The 13,883-nt window shown below is 39.9% G+C and overlaps 1 protein-coding gene and 1 pseudogene across 2 annotated transcripts in view; both read right to left on the bottom strand.

Annotated features, from left to right (window-relative positions):
- AFF2 (ALF transcription elongation factor 2) overlaps nucleotides 1-13,883 on the bottom strand; it is a 976,027-nt gene that overhangs the window by 360,846 nt on the left and 601,298 nt on the right. The gene's annotated exons all lie outside the window — the stretch shown is intronic.
- Nucleotides 4,422-4,762, bottom strand: LOC141108059 (small ribosomal subunit protein eS26-like; annotated as a pseudogene).

Raw genomic sequence — 13,883 nt, 5'->3', positions numbered from 1 at the left:
TGCTTTTGTTTCTGGATTGTTTCCCTTTTACCATAGAGTTTATGAATGAGGTTGTTCCTTAACCTTTCGCTGGTACGTCTGCAGAGTCCTTCTGCATAAGGAGAGTTCAGTGTATTTGCACAAGGATTTTTAATCCGGAGACCCTGTGGTATGAGATTCCTCTTTTTGCATCTTGAGAGAAAGAAGATGTCGCTGTTGACCTGTGTTTCCTTTGTGATCAGGTTGGTTAACTGCTTCTTTATTCGGCTATATGCAGTATCTTCCATCATACTTGATTTGTTGTAGCCGTATTAGTGCAATTGTGACAGAGAAAATTGAGTACTGTCCGTGATACTTTTTTTATTTGCACTAACATACAATTTTTCAGGACAAGCTTTCGGGGTATGTCCCCTTCTTCAAGGTCCAAGCAGTACTGATTCACAAATTTTTAAGCAGAATGTTAAAGAAAAAGAAGAGAAAAAAAAAAAAAAAAAAAGAAGAGAAAACCAAACACATACAAATCAATGGTAATAAAGATAGCAGCAGAGTTAGTGAGATAAGACAGAGGGAGAGCTAGGGGGGAATGCAAGGGGGGGGGGGTGATGCTAATCACAGAGCGGTCGTAAAACTTTAGCATAATGTGTAAGGAAACCAATATCTAAATTCAGGCCATTATTCTTTGTGTCAAAAAGAAGTATCATTCTTAGTTCAAATGTTTTCCTTTCCTGGATAGTTCTGAAATTCCCTTTAAGAACTAAGACATTGAGGTCTTCTATGGTGTGGTCCGATTGTGAGAAATGATGTCCCACAGGTGTGCATAAACTGTCTTCTTTATGTTCTTTGATGGTATGTCTGTGCAAATTCCGCCTCGCTTGCAACTTCTGTCCTGTTTCACCAACATAAGATCCTTTGCTGCACCTTTTGCATTGGATGAGGTACACAACATTACTTGAGGTACAGCTGTAAGATCCCATGATATTGAAGGTCCCATTTGTGTGTGTAACACTTTTGGATAGATTTATCTGGTTGCATAGTTTGCAGCGTTTTTTATTGCAGGGTTTGCTACCATTATTTGTGACTTCATAATCAGAGTGAAGTTTCCTGCTGATTAGTTTGTGTCTGGGGTTGGGTGGTTGTCTGAAAGCCAATAATGGGGGTTGTTGGAATATTCCTTTCAGAGTTTCATCCTCTGTTATAATGGGTTGTAAATCTTTAATTATCTTTTTGATCCCTTCAAGTGCTGGGTTGTATGTGGTGACTAGAGGTACTCGGTTATTTGTTTTTTTCTCTGTGTATTGGAGGAGATTTTCTCTTCGGGTTTTCAAGGCTGTGTTTATGCTGTTGCTTATGGTTTTGTCTTTGTAACCTTTCTTATGGAAGGAGTCTGCCAGTGTTCTGAGATGTTTATCTCTGTCTTCTGGGTCTGAACAAATTCAGTGGTATCTGATAGCCTGGCTGTGTATGATGGCCCGTTTGGTGTGTTGGGGGTGAAAACTGGAACTATGCAGATAGCTGCATCGGTCAGTCGGTTTTCTGTATATTGACGTGTGTAGCTTGTCATCCCTGATGTATACTGTAGTGTCCAGGAAGTTGACATGTGTGTTCGAATAGTCCATTTTTAGTTTGATAGATGTGTGAAAAGTGTTGATCAATGAAAAGAATTGGTTTAGATTTTCTTCACCTTCAGTCCATATCATGAATATATCATCAATATAGCGATAATATCTGTATGGCTTTTGTTGTATGCTGTTCAGAAATTTGTCCTCCAGGTCAGCCATAAATAAATTTGCATATTGGGGTGCCATTTTGCTTCCCATAGCAGTACCCATACACTGGAGATAGATGTCATTATTGAAAGTGAAGTAGTTGTGTGTAAGAATGAATTCAATGAGCCGTGTCACATCCTCAGCAGTGTATTTGTGGTCTGGTGAGGATGATAAGAATCTGTGACATGCCGCCAACCCATCCTTGTGAGGGATGTTACTGTACAGAGATTCTACATCCATAGTGACTAGAAGTGTATTAGGTGGTAATTGTTGTATATTGTTAAGCTTGTTCAGAAAATCAGTGGTGTCTTGCAGGAAACTTGCAGTGTTCATGACTAAAGGTTTTAACATGTTTTCTACAAGGCCTGAGATATGTTCACTAAGTGTATTCATACCTGTTATAATGGGTCTGCCTGGATTTCCTGGCTTGTGGATCTTGGGCAGCATGTAGAAGTCTCCAATTTCTGGATTATCCGGAATTGCATTGATGAGTTCTGAATGTAGGTGGTTTGGCATTGTCGCAATGAGACCTTTTAATTGCTTAGTAAAATCCTGGGTCGGATCATAATCCAGTTTTTTGTAGTAAGTAGTATTTGCCAGCTGCCTCTGGCCCTCTTGTATATATTTGTCTGTATCCATCACAACGACTGCTCCCCCTTTATCTGTTGGTTTGATGGTTATGGCCTGATTATTGCGCAGATCATGTACAGCTCTTCGCTCCAGTGGTGAAAGGTTGTATAATGTTTTCTTTTGCTGGGTGGATATCAGGGATGTAACTCGCAGCCTGAAGCTGTCAATATAGGTATCCAGTTTGGGGTTGCGTCCTTCTGGAGGTGTGAAGTTGCTGTTCTTTTTCCTTTTGTAACCATCTATTGTCCTAGGATTCCTTTCCTTACTGTCAAAATATTCTTTGAGCCTTAGTCTCCTAAAGAATTCCTCCATATCTGACCATACCTGTAATTTATCCAATTTGGTGGTTGGGCAGAATGTGAGGCCTTTGGAGAGGACTGTTGTTTCTGGTGTAGTAAGTTGATGATTTGACAAATTTATTATTCCGAGTTCCTCTGTTATATCCACATTTTCTGTAAAGTCAGCATTTACACAAAGGATACCTTGGGATTCTGGATTGGCTTCCAAGTTGCTGATAGCAGGAGTTATAGAAGTTGTGTTTGTTTTGTGTTGTTTAGGTTGTATCCAAAAGGTCTGCTCTTGGTGTAGCTTTTGGAGTTTTTTTTGCTTCCTGTTCATGGCAAGTTTTTGCAGTTGTCTTTGTAAGGTTTCAATTTCATTCTTAATTTGGTTGATGCTTGTGGGATCCAATGGTGTTGAGGTTTCAAACACCAACTGCTTTTGTTTCCAGATTGTTTCCCTTTTACCATAGAGTTTATGAATGAGGTTGTTCCTTAACCTTTCGCTGGTACGTCTGCAGAGTCCTTCTGCATAAGGTGAGTTCAGTGTATTTGCACAAGGATTTTTAATCCGGAGACCCTGTGGTATGAGATTCCTCTTTTTGCATCTTGAGAGAAAGAAGATGTCGCTGTTGACCTGTGTTTCCTTTGTGATCAGGTTGGTTAACTGCTTCTTTATTCGGCTATATGCAGTATCTTCCATCATACTTGATTTGTTGTAGCCGTATTAGTGCAATTGTGACAGAGAAAATTGAGTACTGTCCGTGATACTTTTTTTATTTGCACTAACATACAATTTTTCAGGACAAGCTTTCGGGGTATGTCCCCTTCTTCAAGGTCCAAGCAGTACTGATTCACAAATTTTTAAGCAGAATGTTAAAGAAAAAGAAGAGAAAAAAAAAAAAAAAAAGAAGAGAAAACCAAACACATACAAATCAATGGTAATAAAGATAGCAGCAGAGTTAGTGAGATAAGACAGAGGGAGAGCTAGGGGGGAATGCAAGGGGGGGGTGATGCTAATCACAGAGCGGTCGTAAAACTTTAGCATAATGTGTAAGGAAACCAATATCTAAATTCAGGCCATTATTCTTCGTGTCAAAAAGAAGTATCATTCTTAGTTCAAACGTTTTCCTTTCCTGGATAGTTCTGAAATTCCCTTTAAGAACTAAGACATTGAGGTCTTCTATGGCGTGGTCCGATTGTGAGAAATGATGTCCCACAGGTGTGCATAAACTGTCTTCTTTATATTCTTTGATGGTATGTCTGTGCAAATTCATCCTCGCTAGGGTTGTTAAGAAAATTTTAAACCCATCGATTAGACTCATTATGTTCTGGGACAGTCCAGGTTTCTTCGCATGTCGCAGATGCATATCCTGCTGCCAAGTACACACTAAACTAAGAGGTATAACTGAGTTTCGATCGACAGCCAATTCTAGGGTATTCAAAATAAAAGATTTTATCTCATGCAAGTCCACTTATGTCTATGCACTTCAGTGCCCATGCAATTTGATGTATATTGGTCACACCAAATGCAATTTAGGCAAACATGTATCTGAGCATATTAATAATATTAGGATTGGCTACAAAGAGCATAGCGTCTCTATGCACTTTAAAACTAAACACAATAGTGATCCCTCAGGATTAAAATTCTGGGGGATAGAGAAAATGTACCCAGATTGGAGAGGAAGCAACAGGGTAAGAGTATTGTCTAAGTGTGAGCCAAAGTGGATATACTTAACCAATGCTTTTTTTTTTTTTTTTTTTTTCATTTTTAACAGTTTATTGACAAGACATCTGAGCAGATTTCTTTACATTGGTTTGGGAGGTGCTCTTGGAGGTGCGCCCGCAGGCCTGAACCTTGGTGGTGGTGTGCGATCCTTACGTGCCTCACGAGAGCGGTTTCTGACCAGCTGCAGCCTCAACGATGTTTCGGATCACAAACTTTTTGATAGCTTTGTCCTTTGGGACACAGCGGGCGCAGTTGGTGCACCGAATAGGCTGGACATGCCCACGTCCCTTCTTGGCACGTCTGTTATTCCTTCTTTTCTTGGTCATCTTGGACTCGAAGGCTGCAAAGAGCTACTTAACCAATACTTTGAGTCCAAGAGGAATGAACATTGAGTTGGATTTAAATAGCTTTATTAGTGATTATTAATTCTATTGATTATATAATGTTTTTGAGTCTTTTTATGAATTTTTAATGGTATATAATATTACACACATATATTTGTTTAGGTGAATGAATATATTTCAAAATTGTACATTTACCAGCTATAGATATGTGGTTTGGAGATAGATAGATGTGCACTATCCTGGGTTAGTTTTTTTGCTGACAATGATGCTAGGGTAGGTACATAGGAGTATTATGTACTAATATCGCTTTAAACATAATATGCATATGCATTAATTTTATATGTATATTTTATGCATTGAAATCGTCTAGTCAATTAATATTGCATTTATGCTATTTTTAATATGCATGGTATTAATATAAGATATATGTGGGATGCGATTTTATGTATATGCAATTTTTATGTATTTTTATTTGTTTTATGCAAGCAACATCTACTAGGTGATGTTTGCACTGCAAATGAGTATGGCACCACCATGGGATAGATGACAACACGCTTTGTAAGGTGTAGCTATATTGTGGTTTGAAATATAATCTCAGTTGCATCATTATTAGGTGCTTGGAGTGTGTTTTGGTGCCATACACGGATCGATCAGGTCGGATTGTGATTTCTTTTATTGATCCGACTCGAGTATTCATTGTGTTAATAGTATTCCATATTCACCCACTATAGATATGCAATGGCTAATTATGGTGCCTTTTAATTATAAGTTATGGTATATTTTGGATACCGCAGAAATACTGATACTCATGTATATCAGGGCTCGTATGATAGATGGTAGGTGCCCTTGTTTGGCCTAATACACGAATGCGCAAGCGAGCTAATCCCCTGGCGCATGTACGTGTATTTGAAGTTGGAAGCTGCACTGTGTGGCCACGCCCTGACAAAGTGATGACGAAATGTGCCAGGGCGTGACCACGCAGCAACCCACGTTGTCGGCTTTCCTGCTTACCTTACCCGGGAACACCGCTGGAGCGGTGAGAGGTAGACAGGAGATAGCAACCTTTGATTTATAGCCGTTACATGCTATTTTTAACTCGTTACATTGTAAGTGCACAACCTTAAGGAATATTTAAATAAATACCTTTTAATTACTGGATTATGCTATGTGCATTCTTGTCCTCTGCTTGTGATGAGCAAATATTTAGATGGAAATGTGCAGTGTGTGCTGACATCAACCATTGAAAGACAAAACGCATTACCCAGTATTATCTGGTAAGTGGATTACCTTGGGGGAGTGTTACACACGGGGTGTGGTGAAGGTGATAGGCTTGAACTAAAATCTGCAATGATTTTTTTCTATGCCAGACAATTTCATATTCACAACTGCTGATTTTCACTGTTAAGTTAAAAAGTGGACTTTTTAGCAATCACAAAAAACACTTGATTGTTTTAGCGCTACTAATGTTTTTGTATTTCTTTGCTCTAACATATTTCTGGTCCTGTTCTACAATACCAATTAAGATAGTGTCCTCTTCTTCAGCCATTACTGCATACATATTGTAAAAAAAATATAACATATTAAAACTATAGGGATCAACTTACTAAAACCGGAGAGTGCAAAATCTGGTGCAGCTCTGCATAGAAACCAATCAGCTTCCTGGTGTTTTTTGTCAAAGCTTAATTGAATAAGATGAAGTTAGAAGCTGATTGGCTACCATGCACAGCTGCACCAGATTTTGTACTTCAGTTTTAGTAAATCAACCCCATAGTGGTAAACTACAAACAAATTTGTGAGCTGTGTTTGGGTAGGGTGTCAGTAGCAGTTTCTATCTTGGGCTTCTTGCATAAGTATTTTTTATTTTGTTTCAAACTATCTGTCATTTGTTCTGCATAGATTCTGAGAAAGAAACAGTCATTGATAATCAAAGTCATATGGCTGGACTCTTCTCCAATCACTAAGCGCACTTTACAGTGTTAAACAGGGGGCAGAGGTATTCCTAGGGAGGCAGCAGCCTGCACTTGGTACCACTATTTAGAGCATGCCCAGTGTGGCCACAAGCGTCATGCAGGGTGGCAGTGGTGTGCCGGGTGCTGGAATGCTCTCTGTGTTCCAACACCTGACACTAAAAGGAGCCAGAACCATCAGCCCCAGAGACCTCTGCCTGACAGTAGGGCTATATTAACAGCTCAAATTGGAAAAAGAGCTCCGCACAAGAGCATTTGTTTTAAATAAGTAAACAATGCTGGGAGAGCTATTATTATCATTCCAGCCAGTTACTTACCACCTGGTAACCTACTTTTGCCCTGGGGGACGATGTTCTTTTAGTTAACCACTAGGGATGAGCCGAACACCCCCCTGTTCGGTTCGCACCAGAACATGCGAACAGGAAAAAAGTTCGTTCGAACATGCGAACACCGTTAAAGTCTATGGGACACGAACATGAATAATCAAAAGTGCTAGCATGGAGGGAGGCTCCCGCTGTGTGACAGCGCTCCTCGTCTGACAGTTCTTAAATAACGGGGGGGCGGGGCCACCCGGTGACCCCGCCCCCCTCTGACGCACGGTGACTTGACGGGACTTCCCTGTGACATCACGGGGAATGCCACAGGGAAGTCCCGTCAAGTCACCGTGCGTCAGAGGGGGGCGGGGTCACCGGGTGGCCCCGCCCCCCCGTTATTTAAGAACTGTCAGACGAGGAGCGCCGTCACACAGCGGGAGCCTCCCTCCATGCCAGCATGGATTGCGGAGCGGCCCGGAGAAGAAAATGAAGAAGAAGAGAAGAAGAGAAGAAAAGAAGAAAAGAAGAAAAGAAGAAGAGAAGAAGAGAAGAGCGGGAGCCTCCCCCCCATGCCATGGGTGCGGAGCGGCCCGAGGAGAAGAAGACAGAAGACGCCGCGGAGGAGATGCTGGACGAGAACGCCGGAGGAAGAACCAGAAGAACCAGAAGAGCCAGAAGAACCAGAAGATGAAGGAAGATAGAAGAAAGAAGAAGCATTTAAATAAAGGAATTGTCAAAAACTGTCTCTTGTCATTTTTAACATTTTTGACACTTTTTTCGTGAAATGGTAGGGGTACTTATGTACCCCCTTACCATTTCACACAGGGGGGGGCCGGGATCTGGGGGTCACCTTGTTAAAGGGGGCTTCCAGATTCCGATAAGCCCCCCGCCCGCAGACCCCCACAACCACCGGCCAGGGTTGTGGGGATGAGGCCCTTGTCCTCATCAACATGGGGACAAGGTGTTTTGGGGGGCTACCCCAAAGCACCCTCCCAATGTTGAGGGCATGTGGCCTGGTACGGTTCAGGAGGGAGGGGGGGCCGCACTCTTGTCCCCCCCTCTTTTCCTGCGGCCTGCCAGGTTGCGTGCTCGGATAAGGGTCTGGTATGGATTTTTGGGGGGACCCCACGCCGTTTTTTTTTTTTTTTTTGGCGCAGGGTTCCCCTTAAAATCCATACCAGACCTGAAGGGTCTGGTATGGAATTTAGGGGGAACCCCACGTCATTTTTTTTTTAAATTTTGGCCGGGGTTCCCCTTAATATCCATACCAGACCTGAAGGGCCTGGTATGGAATTTAGGGGGACCCCCACGTCATTTTTTTTTTTTAATTTTGGTTCGGGGTTCCCCTTTGGGGAATTCCCATGCCGTTTTTATCAATGAACTTCTATGTGTATTGTCGGCAATGCAATAGCCGCGGGTAGTTTTAAATGAGTTTTTTCCTTCAAAATGTCATTTTGCTGTCAGACTGTTCTAAACACAGGAAACATGCGCCCCTTTACAGGCACACTATAGACACCCCCCAGGTACGAAATTTAAAGGGATATTACACTTTTATTGATTGACTTTAAGTATTATTAAAATCACTGCTCCTGAAAAAACGGCCGTTTTTAAAACTTTTTTTTGCATTGATCCATGTCCCCTGGGGCAGGACCCAGGTCCCCAAACACTTTTTATGACAATAACTTGCATATTAGCCTTTAAAATTAGCACTTTTGATTTCTCCCATAGACTTTTAAAGGGTGTTCCGCGGCATTCGAATTTGCCGCGAACACCCCAAATTGTTCGCTGTTCGGTGAACTTGCGAACAGCCAATGTTCGAGTCGAACATGAGTTCGACTCGAACTCGAAGCTCATCCCTATTAACCACTGATGATAAATGCAGAGGGGGGGTATTGTTCCCCCCACAAACCACCAAATGCTGGGGGGGTTACAGCAAACCAATGAACACCAATGCTGGGGGGTAGGGTTATTTATACAGTTAGCCACTACCCACTAATGCTTTGGGTGCAGATATGTCTACAGTATGCCACTGACCACCAGTGCTAAGAGGTCGGGCTATGCTAAGTTCAGTATCCCTGTATATAATTGCAACCATACTTACAGCAGCTCCCCACTGGCTAATTATGTTCCCATCTCCAGTATGATATTAAGTTTAATGTATGTTACTGAATATTATTTTTATGTATACAGAGTTAACAAATAATCCACCTGGGTGCCCAATATGCTAAGTTATGCCCCCGGTAGAGAGTACTCTGTGGGACACCACTGGCTCCACCTCATGCCTGAAATGCATGAAACATTAATGCAGGCACAGTAGGACTGTGGTGTCCAGATGATAGCGATATCCACTTACCACTATAAATAGGCCCAAAGGTGTTCTGTGTAATTAGGCAAGTGGAAGGATTCTAAGTGTTCTCTCTGCCCATGGTTAAACATTTTGATGTACAGTATGCAAATTTAGTAACTGTCAGCCTCCAACTGGTACTGATATTGTCTAGTCATCTGCAGTTCAGCTAAAGGCGGTATGCACAAATGTTTAGGTATGTTAACTTTATTTATAAACTGTGTTCAAAGCTGTTGAGGTAAAAGGACTCTTTAACACAAATATGGAAATAGTTGTGTAAATAAGCACAAAAATTACTAAAAAATAGTTTTGTAGTTAGCCAAACTACTTTGAATAATTCGATTTTCAGATACAAATTTTCAAACTGTGCACGAAAACATTGCAAGTGAGGTGACAATTTCTATCATTTAAAAACTTGAAAAGCAATCCTTTTAAAATAGCAAACTAAAAGTGAACTTTTCTTATCCAAAAGCAGAACTGTGTTCTTTGAAATGCCCAACAGATATCAGTTATACAAAAACCAAGGAGCTGTCTCTCCTACTTGCCAGCTTAAATCTAATTGGTGGCTGTGGAAGCATATAGGCCATTTTTATGTCAGACATTGATAAATGGGGTTTAATCTTTATCGTGTATACTAAATTAGGCATTTTATGAAGTGTAACACTGTACTTTTAACAGTGATAATGGGAAGCACTGTATTTTATATAACTCTTTGTAATAACAGGAAGGAGTCACATTTCCTGAGGTTTCCTTAGAGCAAATAAGGTCAATGACTTCAAAGAAAAACATAAAATATTGTGCATTTTAAAAATCTGTTTGGCAAATGAGACAGTCATATGTCATTACCCTCAAGCAATGGAGACATAAAGGAAGCAAAACATAAATTAAGTTACAATATTTTCACTTTAATTAACCACAACAAATATTCATGTTTAGAAAAGACATAATTGGGTCCTTAAGCCATAAATGTTTGCGATTTCTAAACAAAACGTGTGTTTCTAATACTCCTCTTTCAAGCCACAAAAGCAATCCCTAACACAATGTGATATTTACAATTATAGTGCAAATAAACCATCATCAATATTAATGTGCTCATGTTGGCTGGGGCTAAGCCAATACATAAATAATACAATGTTATTGTGATTAGAACACTATCCCCAAAAATGACAAGAGCTTCATTAGCTATGTGATCTTTAAGGTTGACCAGGGACAGAGTTAGGAGTTAGTAAAAGGGCTATTATTTTGAACAGTGCTGTTAGTCAACAGTTTGAACATACTTACAAAAGGAGAAAAGAGTGATAATCTTAGCAATCCAATACTTCTCCTTGTCTGCCCTATCGCACACTGGTTTACTTGCACAAAGATTTAAAACAAAACAGAAACTGGGTTGCTGCAACTAAATGGCGTGTACAAGCCATAAATACAATAACTTATAGAGAAAGCTGTGCTACCCTATTTAAATGCACCGTGAATCAATACATACAATTTAAAGTGCTTATAAGTGCATAGAATAATCAAATTGCAATAAGTGCAAAATGAAATATACACATGAATAAAATGCTGGTAGGTACGTATACAGTGCTGTTCATAAAATAAGTGACTTCATAAAATAATGTGAAAAATCATCAGAAAAAAATTATAAAAAATCCATGAACTTGGAATCAAGTATGAGGGGAGTGAAGGTAATTCATCAAAGGAATTCCAAACAAAAGTGCTCCGTGTGCATGCAATATGTCACAGCAAATCACAGTGCGTGCTCCCACCAGGGTACGCACTCACCCGCAAGTGTGGACCCTCCTAGGCTTATACCAAGGCAGGTCTACAAAGCTTCTGTAAAATGCTGTGTCACCTGGAAGTATGGAGGCCACATCACTGGATCCAACTCAGAGGGAAAACAAAACCATATCAAACAACATAGCGTAATACCATTTAGTTAAAAGATTTACATATAAATAAAAAGGATGTCTGCTCACAAAATAGGTGCTGTGTCCCAGCACCAGGAATAATCTCCTGATTTTTCAATTTAAACCACTGCTGCTCCGCAATCCCCTGGAGCCAGCGTGCGCTCCACTAGGCGGAAGTGATGTAGTACCTGACCAATGTGCCCACTCCTACCTACGCGTTTCATCATCCGGATGCCATCGGGAGGCAAAATTCCTTTGATGAATTACCTTCAATGGCCTCTCTGGGAGCATACTTGATTCCAAGTTCATGGGCTTTTTATCAATTTTTTCTGATGATTTTTCATACTATTTTATAAAGTCACTTATATGAACCACACTGTATACATACCTACCAGCACTTTATTCATGTGTATATTTCATTTTGCACTTATTGAAATTTGATTATTCTACGCACTCATAACACTTTAAATTGAATGTATTGATTCAAGCTGTATTTAACAGCAGAAAAGGAAAGAAAGGTCACCAACCCTGCTAAGCTATCTGGAAGAGGTTCTAGAATACAATACCACATGAACACAGTTAAAAATTATTTTGACATTAAAAAACTGTTTATTTTATTTTTTGGATGTAGTAATATTTTTACATCAGATTGAGCAGTGGATAACTCATTCTAATTATGCATTAACATAAAAATTGCAACACTCATTAACAAAGTCTTGGCTTTCTTTTTTGTACAAAAACATAAAAAATATAAAATATGAAGATAATACATCCCATCCCATCATTCCCAGGAGACATAGTGCTCATTGACATTTACAGAAACAATCTATGAAGAAGTTTAACTTAACATGTATTTTTTCAATTAGAAACTCTTCACTGAACAACCACAACTTAGAGTTCACTGAAGTGAAGCAGTGTTCGGTTTCACAGGACTTCAATGAGACCTTAATCTTCCCAATCCCAATTACTGTACCATGATATCTGGCCAATTTACTCTAGGATAGGATAAAGCTGTCTATTTCACTCACATTTCATTAAAAGATAATACTTAAAGAGCAAAAGATTTTATTAAGCACAAAATCATTTTCTGCAACAAATAGCAATGAATTAATTATCAAAATAACATTCAAAAGATCTGCAACACAGCAGATCATGCAAAGAAAAAAAAAACACCTTTGAGCCCCGGTGCTGGGCCTTATGAGCTAAACTTTCAGTAAAAAGGGTGTTTGTTGCTGAATGATTTGTAAGACAATTTATGCATGTTAGTATCTCTGCTCTGTTCCTTCATAGCTAGCTACAAAATCCTATCTTAGTGGATATAACTTCCTCAATAAACCTGATATGTCAGGCAAAGTGCCCAATGACTTTTTGCCAAATGTTTTGGCATGCACAGAAAGCATTCATATCATACATTTGATCAACTGTAACTTGTAGGGTTATCTGAGGTTTTTGTCACTTTCTTGGCATATTGTACTTTTGCATAAAAATGTTTGTTGTTTATATATTACAACATATGTTTTTTGCAGAAATACATTCCCTGCATGAAAACAAAATAAATGTTAGAATTATGGCTCTTTTAAAGAAGATCTATCATTACAATTTTTAGTTACAGTTTTGTGCTCTGTGGAACAAACATGTAGTAGTACCTTGTCCCATGTTGCTAAGTGCTTTCTAACAATAGTTATGTGGTCCAACCTGCCCCTCTTTCCTCCTGCAGTGGCTGATCCAACAACAGCTTTGAAGGAGATTGATGATTCAGTAGCTTGGCTTGGCTGTGAACACTTTCGATAGAGGAGCACTGGCAAGTGAGATGCAAGGGAGAAGGCATGTGTAAGGCTCTGCATTTTTCTTGCCACTGCTTGTCTGTGGAAAGTGTGCACAGTGAATGCAAGCTGCATTAATGAATCAGTCTTCTCCTTTCTAGATATCGTTGGATCAGCTGTGGCAGGAGAGGAGGGGGGCAGGTCAGAACTCATAACTAGGGTTAGTATGCACTTAGCAACATGGGACAACTACATGCACTCTGTTCCATAGGAGACAGAACTGTAACAAAAAAATGATAGATTTTCTCAAACCAATTCAACCCCTTAGGGTGTACCTGTACGTCCTTGAGATGACGTGGTTATACTAGGACAGTGATGGCGAACCTTGGCAACCCAGATGTTTTGGAACTACATTTCCCGTGATGCTCAACTACTCTGCACAGTGCTTGAGCATCATCGGAAATGTTGTTTTCGAACATCTGGGGTGCCAAGGTTCACCATCACTGTACTAGGATAATGCCTGCCCCTGCAGGCATCCTTCATGTATCAAAATTTTCAGCCGTTGATGGGCTTTCTTGTAGAAGTGATCTAAGCAGCTATACAGCCTCCCTCCCACTGCTGCCAAAACTGACCTCCTTAAGATATCCTAAGTAGACTGCACCAACATCATATAAATTAGAATAGGTTCACAAGTGTATATTTGAAATCAATCAAGTCTGACAAACAGCCCTAGCAGTATGATAGAGCAATAGATGATTTATTTAATCTTTTCCAAGCAGTAAGAATGGTACTCACATTATTTAAACAAACATACAAAGAAATTTGATTCACTATGTGGGCTAAGTCATGTTTATGTGTTGTATTT

This window comes from Aquarana catesbeiana, linkage group LG09 (genome assembly GCF_042186555.1).
Source record: "Aquarana catesbeiana isolate 2022-GZ linkage group LG09, ASM4218655v1, whole genome shotgun sequence".
Taxonomy (NCBI): domain Eukaryota; kingdom Metazoa; phylum Chordata; class Amphibia; order Anura; family Ranidae; genus Aquarana; species Aquarana catesbeiana.
Note: the sequence above shows the minus strand (reverse complement) of the source record. Positions and strands in the feature narration are given on the sequence as shown.